A 17,394-nucleotide genomic window follows, 5' to 3' on the forward strand; every position below is an offset into this window, starting at 1 on the left:
GATTCTATGATTAGGCTGGTCCAGCAGTGGCCCTGGCAGTCAACAATCTACTAGATTAATGGTCTTCAACAGATGAGCCAGGACCCACTACTAAGTTGCAACATGACCTAAGGTGGGTCACAACAGCCCTAAAGACATGGTAAAAAAGAGAAGTGGGTGTCCAAATGCACATTTGGGTTAAAGGTGGTCCTGGGTCTGCAAAGGTTGAAGACAACTTTAAGCTACAACAGCAACCCAATAGGTGTACAGGATACATTGCAGGACTTCTGCAGAGCATATACAGGTCCAATGTACAACAGTTCCTGTCAAATTCACAACCGCAAAACTACACAAAGCAATAAAGTTAAGTTAACATAAATAGTAAAGGAGGTACTTGGTGTCTTAATTCATGATAAATCACCCAGGTGGTTTCATGTTAGCTTTTCTGGATCTGTGCCTACGGAGAATGATGGTGTGTGCGAAGTGTGATGTCACTACTTTCCATATATACATATGGTGATTAATCTTCATCAGGCATGCTTTTACAGAGCTCCCAGTGAAGCAATGCTCTCAACATTACATCAGTAATTTTTAATCCTGATTGTTTCAGTTGCCCTGGAGAACTCACAAAATTAAGCCGTTACAATGCTAGCCCAATCATGTACAGAATTTGTTAATTGCCATATACATACTGTTATTGCATGCATGCATGCATTCATACATACATACATAACAAGTATGTGGCATGGAAATCAAGTAGCTGCATATTCAGATTATTTAGTAATGTGCCCATGCAACTGACATTCACAAAAACAGCCCAAATGAGCCTGCAATATATATGTGTGTGTATATTAGCAATCTGTTTGGGAGGCAAGCACTCTGAGGCATGCACAGAGCTCCCCAGCCAGAGTGCTGTTCTTTGGAGAGACCACTCTGCATGCGTCCCCATTCATTTCAGTCTAGGAACATCAGCAGACACAAACCAACGGGGATGTTATATAGCAGTAAGAGGTGCACACTTAGATACACACACATCAAACTCTAGATTGTGGTGCATGTGTTCAATTTGACATCAATATTTACAAGTTTCAAGGAGCAAAGATGTTGCCTTTATTTTATTATTGCTTTCTAGTTACAGGCTCTTCTTGATATCTCTGGGTACAAAAACACTTGATATGTATTTGTTGCAACTCACCCTGCTCTACAGAGCCAAGATTTATCCAGCTCTCCTAGCTTCTATCTCTGTATTGAAGCCTATGAGCTAATACAGAATACGGAATAGTATTTAGGTGAGGAAAAGTGGAGTGCTGCATCTCTCCCAACATTGAATTGCAGGAATCTGCTGAAGGAAGGCAAAGGTTTCTCTCTCACACACACCTTCTCTCTTCTGCTAGCTTCCAGCAGTCTAGGATTTTTCTTTGCTGCCGGCCATAAACTTGTGTGGACTTTTATTTTTATTAACAAGGCTGCAATTTTGTATTGTGGGCTCCACTGTCATCCAGGGTTTTGGTGTTTCAGCATACACAAACAGCCACAGTGTCTTTTGACCTCTTGCCTTCCCTCAACTTACCAGTTGTCTTGCAGCTGGGTGCTGAAAATGTCCCATTTGTGAAAATTGCCTAATTTTGCAATGTATTCTTCATCATGCCTTTTGAAAAAAAATGTAATGAATGTAAATGTTTCTACAGTCTGATTCTTATTGTACGCTGTGCATGTCATCACCAGATACACCTGTTTTTTCCTGTCAGCTTTTGATGGCTGGCACTGCACCAAAACAGCATTCTCTGAATGTGTCTGGGATCTTCTCATAAACAGCGCTGAGAAATGAATGACCCCAAAACACCTGTGCCCTACATTTTTGACTCAGGCACTTCAACTTTTTAAATATATACATACTTACAACAGTATGCTGGGACTCTTACTACTAAAGTGCCACTTTAGATATTTGCAGTTCACAAAGAGGAAAGGGATCAATTTCCTCCAGGAAAGGGACCTGTTCTGTTTGAGAACCACATCTGAAATGGCAAACCTGAGTAGCAGGTACAGATGGGCAAATCGGTCAGTTCCGGTTTCTCATTTTTTCACAATCTTCAGGTCCATTCTCTACATTTCCACATCAGTTTGAGAATTTTTTTTTTAATGTCCTCATGAAAACTCACTAGCATTTTAGTGTGACTTTCTTCCAATGTACACATTTTTGTGAAACATTTCCACTAATATAATATATGTTTGTGTTACTTCCACTAATATATGCAATGATATGCACTATATGCCTTTTTGTATACATTAGGTGGCTGGAGAACTGCCTTGCAAAATTCGGAGAAGTGTGAATTTTGAACAGTGGCTGTGTTTTTGTTCATGTATTGTTTTGGACAGTGAATTAGGTAAGTAAGCTCACCTTTGAATGTAAGATCCATCAAATTTCTCTTCTAGCCCCAGTTACAACATTTTAACATGTACAAAGATGGTAGTAATTGATGCTTAGTTATGCAAAATGCACAGAAACATCAAATTAACCTGTAATAAATTTCTATTGGAATTACAAGAATATTTAAGTTTGTTAGGAAGAGAACATAGCTTGGCACACACCTTGGCCTTTTCAGCCCTCCAAATTGGACTTCCAGGAGCATCACTAGGCATAACGCATGAAGTTCCATGTCCCGTTGTAGCAGGCACAGCAATCCTATAGTGGGGGAGCTACCACCGCTTTCAAAATGCTTCCAGCTTCTTTGAAGTCAGTGTGTGTGAGGTAGCTTTCCCCCACCCTGCATTTTTTTGAAACCATGTTTTCCTTTCCACTTTCATGAATGAGAGAAAATTAGCTACATCAGTCCCAACTAGCATAATTGAAGGTGCTTTTGGGGGTTGTGTGTGTATGTGTTGGCATGACTGTCATCATCCAGGCCCAGTTCAAGGTGTTGATGTTGGTGTTTAAAGCCCTAAATGACTCATGCCCCAAATATCTGAAGGACTGCCTCCTTCCCTACAGAACCTCTCAGGTGCAGAGATCAGCAGGGGGTGCCTGTTGGTAGTTCTTGTCCCTCAGATGCTCAGGGGGTACTGGCCTGAAGGAGGGCATTACCTGTGTCAGCCCCTAATGCAGAACTCCCTGCCCATAGAGGTGTGTCTGGCACTTTCATTGTACAGCTTTCAAAGAATGCTTAAGACGCACCTCAGTCTTTATCCTGGCTTTTGAAACATGGAAGTAGTTTATATTGTGTTTATATCGTAAGGTCTTCTGGACAGGGGCTTGCCCTCCTATACTTTGTAAAGCACTGGGTGCATTGATATATAAACAAATGGAACAACACCAACAAGAACTAGAACAAAAGCCCTGCTTCTCTCCCCCAACTCAACGTGAAACCATTTTCAAGTCTTTACCGCTAGAATCCATGTTTTTAATGGAAGGTCCAGCTCTTAGAAAGAAACAACACATTATAAGGCGGGGTTTCACATTTTATGGTATAATTGTGGGGAGTGATTCCTAGGGCTGCAAACGCATGGCAGCAAACTGTCAGAGATGGACAACCACAGAACTTGCACATCAGCAATCAATCTGTTGAATCAGAGCTAGTCAGGAATCCGGCTCCTGTTAACAGAATTGTACAAATGATGAGGTGTGCAAATGAAGGAAAACCTGTTCACATATATACGTACATTCTTGGGAGCCAGAAATGGTTCAAAGTCTATTCCTGAACCAGATTCTGTCTTGTAGTTCTATCTACTATTCTTGGCCCTCCAAAGTCAGTCAGAACTAATATAGAGATTCAGTCAAGCTACAACCCCCACCCCCCACAACACACACACAAATCCTTGTTTGTGGGTCAGAGTTGGTTTTCTCTGCCTAATACCAGCAGCGAGCAGTCTTGATGTGGTCCATTTCTGAGAGATATAATGATACCACCAAACCAGCAGGACTGGATGCACATAATGAAATGTGACAATGTGCTCATTTGTGAAGAGTATAAGAGAGCCCGGGTAGTTAGAGCAACATTTGCATAATCACATTAACTTTCAGGACCCAACAATGGCTTCCATTGTCAAAAGCCACAGCTGTCCATGCTGATCCGACACGAAATTGAGTTGTGCTGTCACAGAGCAAGCATCTTCACAGCCATTCAGAATCCAAATGTGGAAATCAGAGGGCGGGAGAAAGTATGACAGCTCAAGGGAGCTTTGCTTTCCAGGAACACCTATTTCCTGCTTTGATTACTCTTATCTATCACTTTTAAGACTACAGCGTACGTGAGTGGGAGCGCACACACTAATCATAAAATTGCTTGTTAAAATGTTTCAATGAATTAAGTATCAACTATATTAATATTGCTTGAGGTGCATTTACTTTTGGCTCTGAAGTGGTATCGAGAGGAACATTCCAAACAAATATTCTGTACATCACATATCCTGCTGACATAATTGCTACTTTAAAAAAATACTTAAAGGGAGAAGGTTAGGTCATGTGCATCTTAGTTGTCTTTCCCCTCTTTCCACTTCGAAAGAGATAACTTATAAGTTATTGGCAGGTAGCAGCTGAAAGGAAGAAATATTTACTTATAGGAAAATGGAAAGCCATCAAAACTGGGGTAAAATTTACACATAGACTCATTGTGGCTATGAAGAAAGAAACCAACTAATCCCTAAAGAATACAATCTGACAGAAGCAATCTTACATATATCACACACACACACAAAAAAAATTAAAATATTTTTCAGATCTTTGCTTAGTCCCAGAAAGTGTTTAAGGCTTAGCTCTCTGCACCAGAGACTCTTAGTTGCATTCCTTGTTGAAATAATATGACTTCTATTTTGCATAAAGAAATACAGCCTATAATTATATTTCTTCTTTTGAAGAAATACATGTAAGCAACCAGGTAAAATAGCAATTTTTTTGTTAGACCAGTTCAAGTTACTGAAATGCTCAAGTTTGAAAGTTACCCAAAATTGTTCATGTAGGTGTGTGCAAGCTGTTATATTACAATCCGTTTCATCAACAGACGTTTGCCCAGTAGAATGCAATTTCTTGCCAAAAGTATATACTACTCTTTAGTGCTAAGACACCAACTGATTTCTTAAACCAGCTTTGAAAGCATGCGTAGCACTTTATTGAAGAATGAACTCACAACAAACTAAAGCCTCATTGAGATGCAGATGTAATTTTGAAGTTTCGCTAGTTGTACTCATAGAAGTATTATGATGTAGCACGTAGACTGGAAAACAAAGTGCTAGCCATATCTCCCCGGAAAGAGCATTCCACAGATGGAGGCCACCAATGAAAAGGCCTGTACTCATGCAACCACCCTCCACACATCTCACCTTGTGTGGGACACATGGAGAAGGGTCTCTGAGGAAGACCACCAGTGTCCGGCCTGCTCCAACACAGATGTGTGCACTCTTCATTCCATTATCTTAATGTAGGGCTAGAGATTATACTCAGGTGGAGTTGTATTAATTGTATTGATCCTCAGTTGCATCATTTATTTTTCCTGTAACCAACTAGCCAAAATATACGGCTCTAGTGGCAGCTTCCAGTTTCAAATATGAAATCTGACAATGCAATGAAAATCATAAAATGCATTACATGCACCAAAAGAAACCAAAATAGTAGATCAAACAGCAAAAGTCTCATACGAGGCATACGTGCAAAATTCTGTGGCACCTGAGAAGGAATCCCGGTGCTTTAATATTCTGTTTTCAACCAGTAGTGGATAAATCATGCAAGAGTATTTATTTAAGAAACATTGTGTTTATCCTGCTTCCTAATGATGGTTCCAACCCAGTCTGTCTTTCCTGTCATTTTTTGCAAAGTGCTGAGTTGGCTGCCCTACACGGAAAAGTTTTTGCTTCTCTTTGGAGAATGGACAGGGAGATGCCATCTGCTGGCAGCCGCTCAAAAAATGGTTGTTTTGATTATTCAAAAATGTATGGCTAATTGAAAAAGGCTTTTGGAGGGAGCAGGAATGATTCTTGAAATGTGTTTTTCCGGTTCAATATGGCAATTCCCCTGCAGTGCAGGGAAGGACTTAGCCAGGCTGTGTTTTCAATGTTTGTGCATACTGTACATTCACTGCATACACTGTCTATTCAATGTATGTGACGCCTTTGTGGGACACACCTGCAAATCCAAGTTGAAAGACGCAGTGCAATATCTCCAGTCTGGCTGATTTTAGTTGATTTTAATTATTTTTGAATTATTTATTGTTTATAACTTTCTTTTTTACTGATAATTTTTCTGCTTTATTGTTTCTGCAAACTGATATGATATTTTATTACAACCAAGAAGTATATAAATCTTGTGAAATAAAATACAATCCCTGCAATACAATAGTAGGTGTACTTGAAATTGAGGAGGGAAGTATCAATGACTCATATGACATACTTACTGGGGGGGGGGGGCAGAGAGAGGTTACAGAATTTTTTTGGAAAAATATATATAGAAAATCAAGAAATCATTACCGGACAAGGAGGACTATTTTAAAATTGCTGTACAATTAAGGCTATGCCTAGTTTGACCCTAAAATACATTCATAAAAAGGGTGCCTTTATTGCTTGCTTAATTGCATTTAAATCCCACCTTTTTCTCCAAGGAATTCAAGGTATTGTGCATGGGTCTCTCCCTCCTCATTTAAACCTCATAACAACCTTGTGAGGTAGGTTAGGCTGAGAGGCAATGACTGGCCCAGGGTCACTCAGTGAGCTTTGTGACTGAAGCGGTGTCCCAGGTCTTACTCCAACACCACACTAGGGAGGAGAGATCATTTCCTCACGCTTGTATTCCTGACCACATGCCATTCCTTATAAGGTGACTAAAAGCAAATGTACTTAAAATACAATACTGTACTTTTTTATTAAAAAAAAGTATTCGAGAGCAGCTCTTTGATCCTCAGCCCTTCTCCATCACAACGGAACATGGTGTGATTCCCCTAATTCAAAAGACAAGGACCACAGAAACTGACTGCAGCTCTATTGCCCTTTTATAAAGCTTTACCCAGAGCCTTCCCCCGCTTGCACTCTGCAAGTGATCATGGCTTCAAGTAGCAGGTGGGCCCTTTTATTTCCACATTAACAAGCAAAGAGCAAGGCATAAATTCTCAGGTTCTTTGTGAGAGCTGCTCTGCCAGCCACACTATGTTGGGCATCCCTGGTCCTGTGGAGTGATCCATCTCTTCATATTAGCATACATGAGCAAAAACAATAGCTCCCTGGTAGAACGGGTGCACCACACTCCTCCTGGGTGGAAATTAATTTATTTGAATTGGATGCCTGGCCCCTCTGTGCACTGTTGCCCCATCTAGGGAAGCTGGCTGCCTCCCCGCTCCTTGCCTTTCACCCCCAAAGACGCAAAATTCTCACTGTGTGCTTTCTGCCACAGAGAGGCCTCCATCTTAGAGCTAGGCACAGTGGCTCTTGCCCACCTGCCCTGTGCTGCTTTGCTGTGCTGTCTGGCATAGCAACACACGCCTAACCTTGATCCCTTGAGAGGTGAAGCGGAAGTTGGTCTTCACTATTAAACATTTTTATAGATAGCAAAGTCCACCCTTCCACCTGCATCCAAAGCACCAAGGCAGCTGGCAGAACAAAGCGGCTGAGCAAAAGGGCTGACCAGAATGTGTCTGTCTGCAAATTGCCGGCATCCAGGTGCAGCCTTGTTTTTATCATCTCACTTGAGGGAGCCCCTCCTGGTTGTCAATGTTTTACTGAGTCTCATTAACCCTTCCTTATCCAAGAGAGGTTGCTAAGGATGTGTTTTCATTTCTATAGTCACACAAAGAATAAACATAATGCTCCAATCTTCCTTGGCTAAAGTACAGCTAATAGAAGCAACATTCGTTTTCAAGACCCTCTGCTTGTTTAAGCAAAGCTTTGGCAGTTGGTTGGTTGGTTTTTAGGGATTTTTTGTCAGTTATTTACACAGTGCTTTTTTTTAAGAAAAAAAGCTGCCTGTTACAGTAAGTGCCACCCTTCTTTTTTTTTAACTCAGTAAGTGCCACACTTTTAAGGGGGGGGGGAGGTGCCAGTACAACGTACCTTTGAATATCCCCAGAAAAAAGCCCTAGTTATTTACATGTTGTTGATATTTTAACAAATCTATAGTTGTTGTTTTTTTAAAAAAATGAATTTGTATGTGCAATTGTTTTAATAGTTTTATATATATGCAACAATTTTATTGTACATGTCTTTATTATGTTGTAAATTGCTTTGGGATGCCTCATGGGAAGTGAACTAACAAAGGAACTGGAGGAGGAGGAGGAGGAAGCTATAAACAGTCCAAAAGTGGGTGGGAGGAACAGGAAGAGGAGGAGAGGGTATAATAGTACTAGTTGTTGCTGTTCACGCCATACTTCTACCATTCACCTCCAACTCAATGGTTCTTTCACTTCATAGCCTTTTTGTGAGCTTCTGGAGACTTTGGCTTGACCATAGCTGCAAACAGGCTGATGAACTGGATGGACCTCAGAGTGATCCAGCAAGGCAATTCTTTTTACAATCTCTCAAAAATCTATTGCTTTGTTCCCCATTCTCAGACGTCATTGTTCTCCCTCTTCTTTACATTTTCAGAGTGTTGTCCTTTCTCTAAACCTTTCCTTCTCCTCCCTCCAGCCTTCACATGGCAGGCTTCCTAAATTTTTTATTTGTTTCTCATAGCTTTCCTTGGAATCTTTTCTAGACGGTGATTATCTTCCTAGAAATCTCGCATGTCATCAAATGTGTCAAATGCTATTACTCATTTGAAACAGTAATATTCCATTTGTGCTCCATTTCATTATATGGCCATCGTTAACATCAACTAGGGTGCAGCCTCACAACCTGAATCAACTGAATTTGTAGGAAGTGGTGTATAAGTGCAGTGGAAAAGAAGCCGCACTCCTGAAGTGACACACCTACTGGATATGCCCACAGAAAGCTCCACAGGCACAAATATCCTGCTGATGGAAGTGTCCCACCAATGGTGAGGGTATGCCAGTGGCAGCTGAGGATTTCAAACCCTCTCATTCCCTGGCACTCTCCCAAAAGAAGCTTCAACTATGCCAGCCCCTGAGTTGGCATATTTAATTATGGGAAGGGGTGACAGCATGAGGGGGAGGTAAGGAAAAGCCACCTCTTCCCCTGGCCTCAGCAAGCCAGCAGGGCTTAGGAAAGGGCAGTAAATTTGTGTGTGCACACAACACACACATCCATATTATTGGTCTTCCCGTCACTTTTATAAAAATAAAACACCAGTCAAAATGACAGTCAGCAATTTAATAGATGTAGTTTGGCACACACACTGAGAATTAAACAAAAGATGTCAATCAGATACTGCCAAATGTTGGTGCTGTGGAGTGGATAAAGTGCAAACTGTGATTTTTTCAGGAATCATAGAATTGTAGAGTTGGCAGGAAACCAACAGGTTACCTCGTACAACCCCCTGCAATGCAAAAACGACAGCTAAAGGAGCTCTGACAAATGGCCATCCAACATCTGTTTTAAAACCTCAAATGAAGGATTGTCCACCGTATTCCAAAGCAGTCCATTCCACTATTACATTAACATTTTGAAAACTGGTAACATCCATCAAGATGTTGAAAGTCTTAGTGATTCCTGGAATAAGAGTACATGTGGAGACATTAGAGATTCTGCTGCACCATTTAAAATACATTAGAAATAAAAATAAGCACATTTTAATTTCTGGGTTGTTTTTTTTACTTTTTAAGAGCAGTAGGAATAGAGAAAATCTGGAGATGTAAACACTTAAAACTATATTAATGAATTAACAAATCTTGGCCTTTTAAGGAACAATTGGAGTTAATCTACTGGCCTATTTCAAATTATTCTTAATTGGTATCAGATTTACCAGCTTAGTTGGGCAGAAACTATTAAAATATAATGCCTCTTTTATTTGAACTAAATTTTGACTTCAAATATGCAAGTGAGTATTCCTATATATTGATAATTAATACAATAAAATGAAAAGTCAGCAGTCAGGAAAAGGCTCATGCCAGTATATTGCTGCCAAATGATTACCTCATGGCCTGGCCTAGTTTTTCAAGATCACTAATTCAGCCTTAGCAGCCTGGTCAGCTTCTTCTTCCGAAAGCCAGTTGCTCAACTTGATGGTGTTTCTGCTTGACAGAAATAAGGAAGGACAGCATTGTTACAGTGGGAGGCAGGAGCCTGACTCCAGCCTTAAAAGACTTGATCTGCCTCCTGTGAGCCATATTCTATATGCTGAATTATTTGAAAGGAATTAATTGAGTGGTAATCCCTGTAGATGCCAGCAATGGAAACATCCCTGCTGGGATGCACAAACTCTCCTTGCCTGTGAGTTGGAGTGAGACATGTACAGTGCCATCCTTTCCCCAAAACAGTTGCACTCCACATATGTATTGGCCTACAACTTGTGCCATGACTGGGGCTGATGGTGCACCAGGTTGGTGAGGGCTGTGTTCTGCCACATGGTGCCTCTGCTCCTTACATTCCCAGCTCCAGTCCTCTACATCCCACCCCGATATGTTGTTTTCTTCCTGCTTATCCTGAGACACATTGGTATTTTAATTCTTTTCTTAAAGAGTGGAATCAAATTGTGACTATGGGATGTTTCTAAAACATAAGGGTGTGTCGGACTAACTGTGACATGATTGCCAGTCATAGTAGTACACATACTTGGGCCCAGGTCACATATCATACCCTCCAACACCTCGACAGCAAAATCCAGACACAATCTTTCACAATGCCATTGTCCTGTTTTTTTCTCATGAGAGAATGGCAGCCATTTTGGATGCTGTGATCTCACACGATTTCATGGCACAATTTTCCCTCCCCCAAAAGCACTTTTTCGGGCTCACATTTTGGAGCACCATGCAAGATCACGGCCCTGGAAAAAGCATGTTGTGAATTGGTTGGACATGAGGGAGGAGGAAGAGGATCCCAGTGAGTGGTCTAGCTAGAACTGGGACATACCAGGGCAAGCTGGGGATGGGGAAGGAGAGGTTGGTGTAGGAAGTACTCATGGGATGATGGAGGATGGCAAGGGATGAGGGTCAGTGCACAGGAAACAGCAGCAGGACCCATCTCCAGAGCCAGAGGAGCCCATCTCCACAAACATGGTGGGCTCTGAGATGTAGGGATCAGTGGGATGGCTGGTCTAGGAGGCTGAGGCAGGCAAGGGCCCACAGTCCAGCTCACTAGGTGGGGCTCATTAGCTCTGGGAGGAGGTGTGTGATTCCTCAGCTGCAGTAGGCTCAGAACAGATGAGGGTCACAAGCCTCGTCAAGCCCAGATGCTACCGTATAAATGGGCTACGACAAAGGAAATCCGCTGTGTTGCAAAACAGACAACTCTGACCAATCACAGGCAACACACGGCTAACAATGTTCTAACAAAATATTTGTAACATGTATTATTTCACAATTCTAAGTATTGTGAAATAATACATGTTACAAATATTTTGTTAGAACATTATTAGCTGCGTGTTGCATGTGATTGTTCGCATTATAAAAGGGCAGCAGAGCTGAGGTGCTGTGTCTGCTCAGCTGCCCATGTTGATGGACCTCACCTTGGGTGCTCCAGGATCTCTGCAGCACTGTCCTTCAGTTTGGACTTTGGACACATGGATTGATCCTCAACTGGGGACTTGACATACTGACGACACTAGGTAGGTCAGGGATTTAGGACAAAGTACCTGTACTTTTGGGGGAGGGAGGGGAAAAGAGGGGGAGGAAAGATTGCACTGTGAAATTGCGTGAGCATGATGAGAAAAGTGGGGTGACCCAGTTTTTCCAGGACACTTGTGGGGGACATATGCAATAGTCAATTAGTCACTCCCTGGTTATGCTGCTATTCAGCTTTATGCTGATGGCCTTAATGCCTCAGATAAGCAGTATGATGGTGGGGCGGTGGAGGCATTATTGCACCTTCTAGCCCTGCTCTGAGCCTATTGTGCTAGGATTGTGCTTGCTAGTTTTCCACAGGCCTGGGAGGGCAGGACCCTGACTGACTCCAGCTACAAAAGCTGAGGCTGCTGAACAGACTCTAGGGCTGGGATGTTGTTAGGGGTTTTTTTTGTTGCGGCAGGGAGGTTGCTATCGTTGCTGTTGGTTTTCTGCATCTTTATTTTAGATCTTGTAGTTTGTGTGGCAGTTGCTCAGTTTGTTCACATATTTTCAACATTCTGTTGTTTATGACTATGATTTCCCCATGCAGTAAGCCACCTTGAGCATGGTTTGAGCTGTGGAAAGGTGGCTTACAAATAAAATTATGTATGTGTGGTTGGCCTCTGTGAAAATTGGATGCTGGACTAGATAGGTCATTTGTTCTTTTTATGTTCTTAACATCCACAGAATGGTGTCTTCTATAGAAACTGTGTGTCTTTGTGTAAGCTGTGTGTTTGGGATGGGGAACCAAATGCAGCTCCCCGCTGACCGCTCCGGCTGGCCCATTCCTAATGTATATAGTAAGTCACCTCCAAAGAATCTGGAATGCTCAAGATTTTTAAGGTACAGATGACTATGCATACAGCTTTAATGTGTACAGGGGGTCTATGTGTTGCACCTAGGTGCAGAGCTGAAAGGCCAAACTTGCTTCCTGTTGTATGTTGACTTCCCCTGGCACTCAGGCTCTCTGCACAGGTCTACCATGACTCACAGCTGATTGCTAAAAGCCATTGCTTTTCAGATGGCTGCACTGCTTGTGTCTGGGAGATTATTTAAGGCAGGCCTCTGCAATTTAAGGTAAGGGTAACAAATATGGTTAGACTACAACTCTCATAAATTCTGACCACTGGCCATGCTGGCTGGGGCTGATGGGAGTTGTAGGCCAACATCTGAAAGGTACCACATTTGCTATCCATGACTTCAGTAGTAGTTCTAAATACATATTTTGTCACTGTGTGTCTGCGACTCTATCAGGCTCCTGCCCAAATGCCAACTATTCATGGGCAACTTCAAGGCCTCTGCTGCTCTCCCTTCTTATGGGTCTTCATCTTTAAACTGGACCTTAGGACATCTTCAAAGGCAGCTCTTAAAAGAAAGCTACCCTACTTGGTTACTTCATACTGCTGTTAACCAGTTATGACTGTGCATATGTGAAGTTCCTAGATTCTTCAGTCCAAAGATACATAATTTCCACTTATTTATGGATGAACTTCAGGATTGTTGTGGCTGTTTTGTTTACTGTTGCAGGGGGTTAAAAAACATCCCTTTAATTCCTGACACTAGAGTCCTCAACAGAATTAGTTAGCAGTGTTTCCCTATTATTTCAGTAAGGTTTATTGGCAAGTAAATAGTTTTGTTCAGGATTGATTCACACTTTTTTGCCTGTAACCTATGCTGATATTTTTGCTGCACAGAGTATGTAAGTAATTTATAGTGCAATCCTATACATGTCTACTCAGAGGTATATCTTACTGTTTTCAGTGGAGCTTAGTCTCCCAGCTCAGTATGTATAGGATTGCAGCAGTGTAATCTGGTACTGAAACAGTCCCACTCATCACAGAATTGTGATATATACTAGGGAAATCACAGGTCTTTTAAGGTGTTAAAATACTTTGAGGATACAGTATATCTCACCACAGATGTACAGAAAACGTTATGGCTGAGAGTGGCACAGCAATCCATGATGTAATGAGTTGTCACGTTATACTCCAGAGGTCTCAGAACATGCATGACAAGGCCTTTTAAAAAGCCCAATCTGACAGACTAGTCACTTTTGGAGCATTTGGTGTTGGTGTGGGTCAGTGGAACCGCCAAATTAGATACATTGTGTGGGAGCTGTCCTCAGACGTGTGGTGATATGAAGGCTAACATATTTTTTGCCTTTTGTGGGAGCCTGTAAATGTATGTGGGGGCGGGGGAAAGGACCAGATTATAAATGTTTAGTATACCAGGTTGGCTAACATGGAGTCCTCCACGTATTCCAACTACAATTTGCAACATCCTTGGCTATTGCCTACAAGAGGCTGGGAGTGATGAAAGTTGTAGTGCACATGAATTAATCTGTAGCCTTTTAATACTCCCTCTAGAAACCATAAACTGAGCAGGCATTTCAGAAAATAATGTCAATCTCATACAGTCAAGAAAGAATATATTCACCCTGATAATGTATGTGAAGGACAGAGTATAAATCTTAGTAGCAACTGCACAGATAAAGAACAACAACAGTCTTGCTGTTACTATCCAAAGCACCCTTTTATTTGAACTATCTGGTTTTACATTTCACATTACCATAATTTCTCAGTATCTTTTCTATCTGAACAAGTTGTTTTCATTACTTACATGACATTGACTATTATACAGGAAAACAGGAACTTAACATGCCATTCCCTCTTGTGATTATAAGTCAGGGTCATTTTGCATATACAGGTGTGGCCAAGCTTACATTCAGGTTAAAAAAATGCTTTGCTCCTTCATTCACAGAGATTAGATGAGAGAGACAGATAAAAGCTTCACGATGCCTTGAAACTCCGAGATTGTGCAGGAACTGAAGCTTTAGCACCATGGTGATAATCTAATGATGCAAAGAACTTGGACACCCTTCAATTGTATCAGAACAATAGGTGCTGTCAGCCCAACATAGGTAGTTCCTAACAAATGACAAACTGGGGCTGCACATAACTCTCGTTCCTTCCCGTGTTCTCTCATGCTGTTGAGCATTACGTCTCATTATTCAGTCAATGTTTTATATATGGGGAAGTTAACAAATAAGGACCTGTGCAACAGGAAAGCTCTGTTTTGCCCTGCATTGGCAAAACTATTGCCTGTGATTAGATCTTAAGCACCTGTTTGCTCAATATGACTTTCACTGTTAAGAAATGAACAAAAAATGTTAAGGATGCAAATTGGTCTCGCTCACTGTCAGAAGTAATCTCCCAGGGCAGCGACCACCTTTTGTTCTGTGAAGTGTCACAAGGATTGGTGGTGTCGCAATATATGAACACACTAGAGTGGTTGGGTGCAAAAGTGAGCAGGGTTCCTGTGCCTTTGAAAGCCGGGGGTGGAAGGACAAGCATGACAAACTACATTTGCTGCAATGAACTCTTCCATACAGATCTTAAGGAAGCAGGAGCCCTGCCCCTCCAGATTTTGCTGACTTGCAACTCCCAGCATTCCTGGCCATCAGCTACACTTTCTGGGGATGCTGGTAGTTATGGGCCAGCAACATCTGGAGGGTCAAAGGTTCCCCACTCCTGGTGTACGGGTTTGCAGTCTGAGGAAGCTGCCTCATATTTGTTCAATGTGCTTGTCCATACCCTGAAAGACTGCAACTTGCTGACACCAACTCACACTGCAGAGCTGCAACATTTGGTAAGGTCTTGGACCAGCATGTCTTGCTCTGTTTCCTAAGTTGCCATCATGGTGCCCACAGGTGCACATGGCCCAGCCAAAGCCTTCCCTGATGCCCATAGGATCCACTTCCCCAGCTGAAATTAAGTTTGAGAGAAGCATAGCCAATAAAACAGATTGTGGTGTGTGTGTGTGTCCACAACAGTTTGTCTGCTTTTTTTACAAACTGTTGCACTTACTATAAAAAATTCATGGTGAGTACCAGCATCTATTTTTCTAGGAGAAGAAGAAAAAAGCACTGCCTGCAGGTCCCCAAGGTTGGTGACCCCTTCCCCAGTTCCTTGCTAGAGAGGAACCGGAGGACGGAGGAACAAACAAAACCGAGGAAATGTTTATTACTGCTTTAATGATTCATGCAAGGGAGTGGGTTATACAACTTGTGAGGCAAGTGTTTTTCCTGACTTAACTCCATCCCATCCCATAGACAAACACTCTCATTTCGTGATGACTACGGAGGTGGGGCTGCCTTTCTTTCTTCATTCCAGTACCTCCAACATGTACCTCTTATCTCTGGATCATAATTATATCTTCATTTAAGAGTACTATAAAGCCTAGGGGGAAAGAGAGCCTTTCCCCTTTCCAAGAGAACAAAGACTCCAAGGCTTTCAGCTGTTCTGGCCACGCTCCACCTCAGCGTTAGAGCAAAGAGGGCCCAGCTATTAAGGGGAAAGACAATAGTTGCCGTGAGAAAGAGAGAGAAACATATCCAAAACAAAAAAACCAAAAAACCCCTAAAAGGCAAAAGTTTCTTGACTTAAGCTAACCTGAGCGTAATTAGAGGCTGGTGTTTCCAGGGTCACCTAATGTTACCATCAAAATCCTGACTTGCAACATTTCTCTCCCTTTCTGGAATCTGTTTCAAACTAGAGTCACTGTGCCCAGTTAGGTACCTGGGGCAGAGTCTCCCACAAGTTATCTGTGAATGTTTACATGTGCGTAGATCCATCTGAACAGCAGTTGCTGGGAATTACAAGTGGAGAGCTGTGCCCAAGTCCTGCTTCTGAGCTTCCCATGAACTTCTGGTTAGTTGTGAGAACAGTGTACAGTACTGGCCTAGGTGGGCAGGCCTCTTATGCTCTTGAGGATAAGGTCCCCAGCCTGCCATGTCAAGCCACATCTGAGCATACCGTAGTTTAGTAATTCATGGCCTGTTCTTTTGAAAACATACGACCAAGTAAAGAAGTGTGGAAATGCTGGCGCAGAGGCAGTTGATGCTTAGCTGAGGTTGGTTGCCTGATGTTGGAAGATAAAGTCCAGCACTGCAGAACATGCTTCCTAGTATTTATTTATTTTTTAAATTTTAGGCTGCTGATGAAACAAGCATCTCTTCTACACATAGGAACCAGATTCCATCCTTTTGTGAACTTCCTCAGTTTCTTTAGCACTTCCTTTCCTGAAAGTGCATGTCCTCCAAAGTTTCCAGCATAAGGTCATGATTATAAAATGCTCTTCTGCTCTTATTCATAGCCCTGCACCTATGTTGCTGCCCATAGCTCTGGAGAGAGTGTCAGAGAAAAAAGGGCTAGATTTACTAGCATTGCCACCAGTGGCTACTACTAGCTCAACAGCATCTGCAGTGTTTCCTCTGACTGAGATAGCTTTGTCCATCTTTGTAAAACTAGGAGTTTTTCCCCAGTTATGGCAGGAATTGCTTCACAGAATAGCCATGGTGGGCTTTTTTTGGTTTTCTGTTTTGGTTTATCATCATTTTATTGATTTTATATGGTACTACGTAGTAGAATCAAAGCACGGCACTTTACAAAGGAATATAGCTTAAATAGCAACCAGAGGAAGCACTTTTTCAGTGTCGGCACCCTGTTTATGGAATGCCCGGCCCACAGTGGCTTGCCTGCTGCCTTTTTGATCTATCCTTTTTGTGGGTGTCAAAACGGAAGGGGCGGGGGTTTCTGATGAATATTTTCCAAACAGTTAGCAGAAGCATGAAAACAAAAATCCCCAATTACCTTCTGAAAAATCTCAGCTGAAAGGACCTAGATTGTTTGAACATACTGGTGAATGGAACAAGCAATGGGTAAAGAGAGGGAGGAGGAGGAGGAGGAGGAGCCAACCCCCTTGACCTCTTCAACAATATCACATT

The 17,394-nt window shown here is 42.1% G+C and overlaps 2 long non-coding RNA genes across 4 annotated transcripts in view; one reads left to right on the top strand and one right to left on the bottom strand.

Annotated features, from left to right (window-relative positions):
• The window catches only part of LOC308473895, a 76,413-nt gene that overhangs the window by 3,583 nt on the left and 55,436 nt on the right, over positions 1-17,394 (top strand). The window contains exons 3-4 of one of the 2 annotated variants that reach the window (XR_013984369.1): positions 2,270-2,363; positions 3,998-4,854. This is a non-coding gene — a long non-coding RNA (uncharacterized lncRNA). Of the gene's footprint in view, positions 1-2,269; positions 2,364-3,997; positions 4,855-17,394 lie in introns of those variants that run through there. The other variant, XR_013984370.1, reaches the window with a different exon arrangement.
• On the bottom strand, positions 9,285-11,213 carry LOC308473003. Of its 2 annotated transcripts, none has more exons than XR_013983862.1 (3): positions 10,803-11,213; positions 9,982-10,079; positions 9,285-9,558 (listed from the first exon to the last, which is right to left on the bottom strand). It is a non-coding gene; the product is annotated as an uncharacterized lncRNA (long non-coding RNA). The 2 variants fall into 2 exon arrangements; XR_013983863.1 differs by lacking the exon at positions 10,803-11,213 and adding an exon at positions 10,645-10,696.

This window comes from Podarcis pityusensis, assembly GCF_964106645.2.
Source record: "Podarcis pityusensis genome assembly, chromosome: 3".
In the NCBI taxonomy this organism is placed as follows: domain Eukaryota; kingdom Metazoa; phylum Chordata; class Lepidosauria; order Squamata; family Lacertidae; genus Podarcis; species Podarcis pityusensis.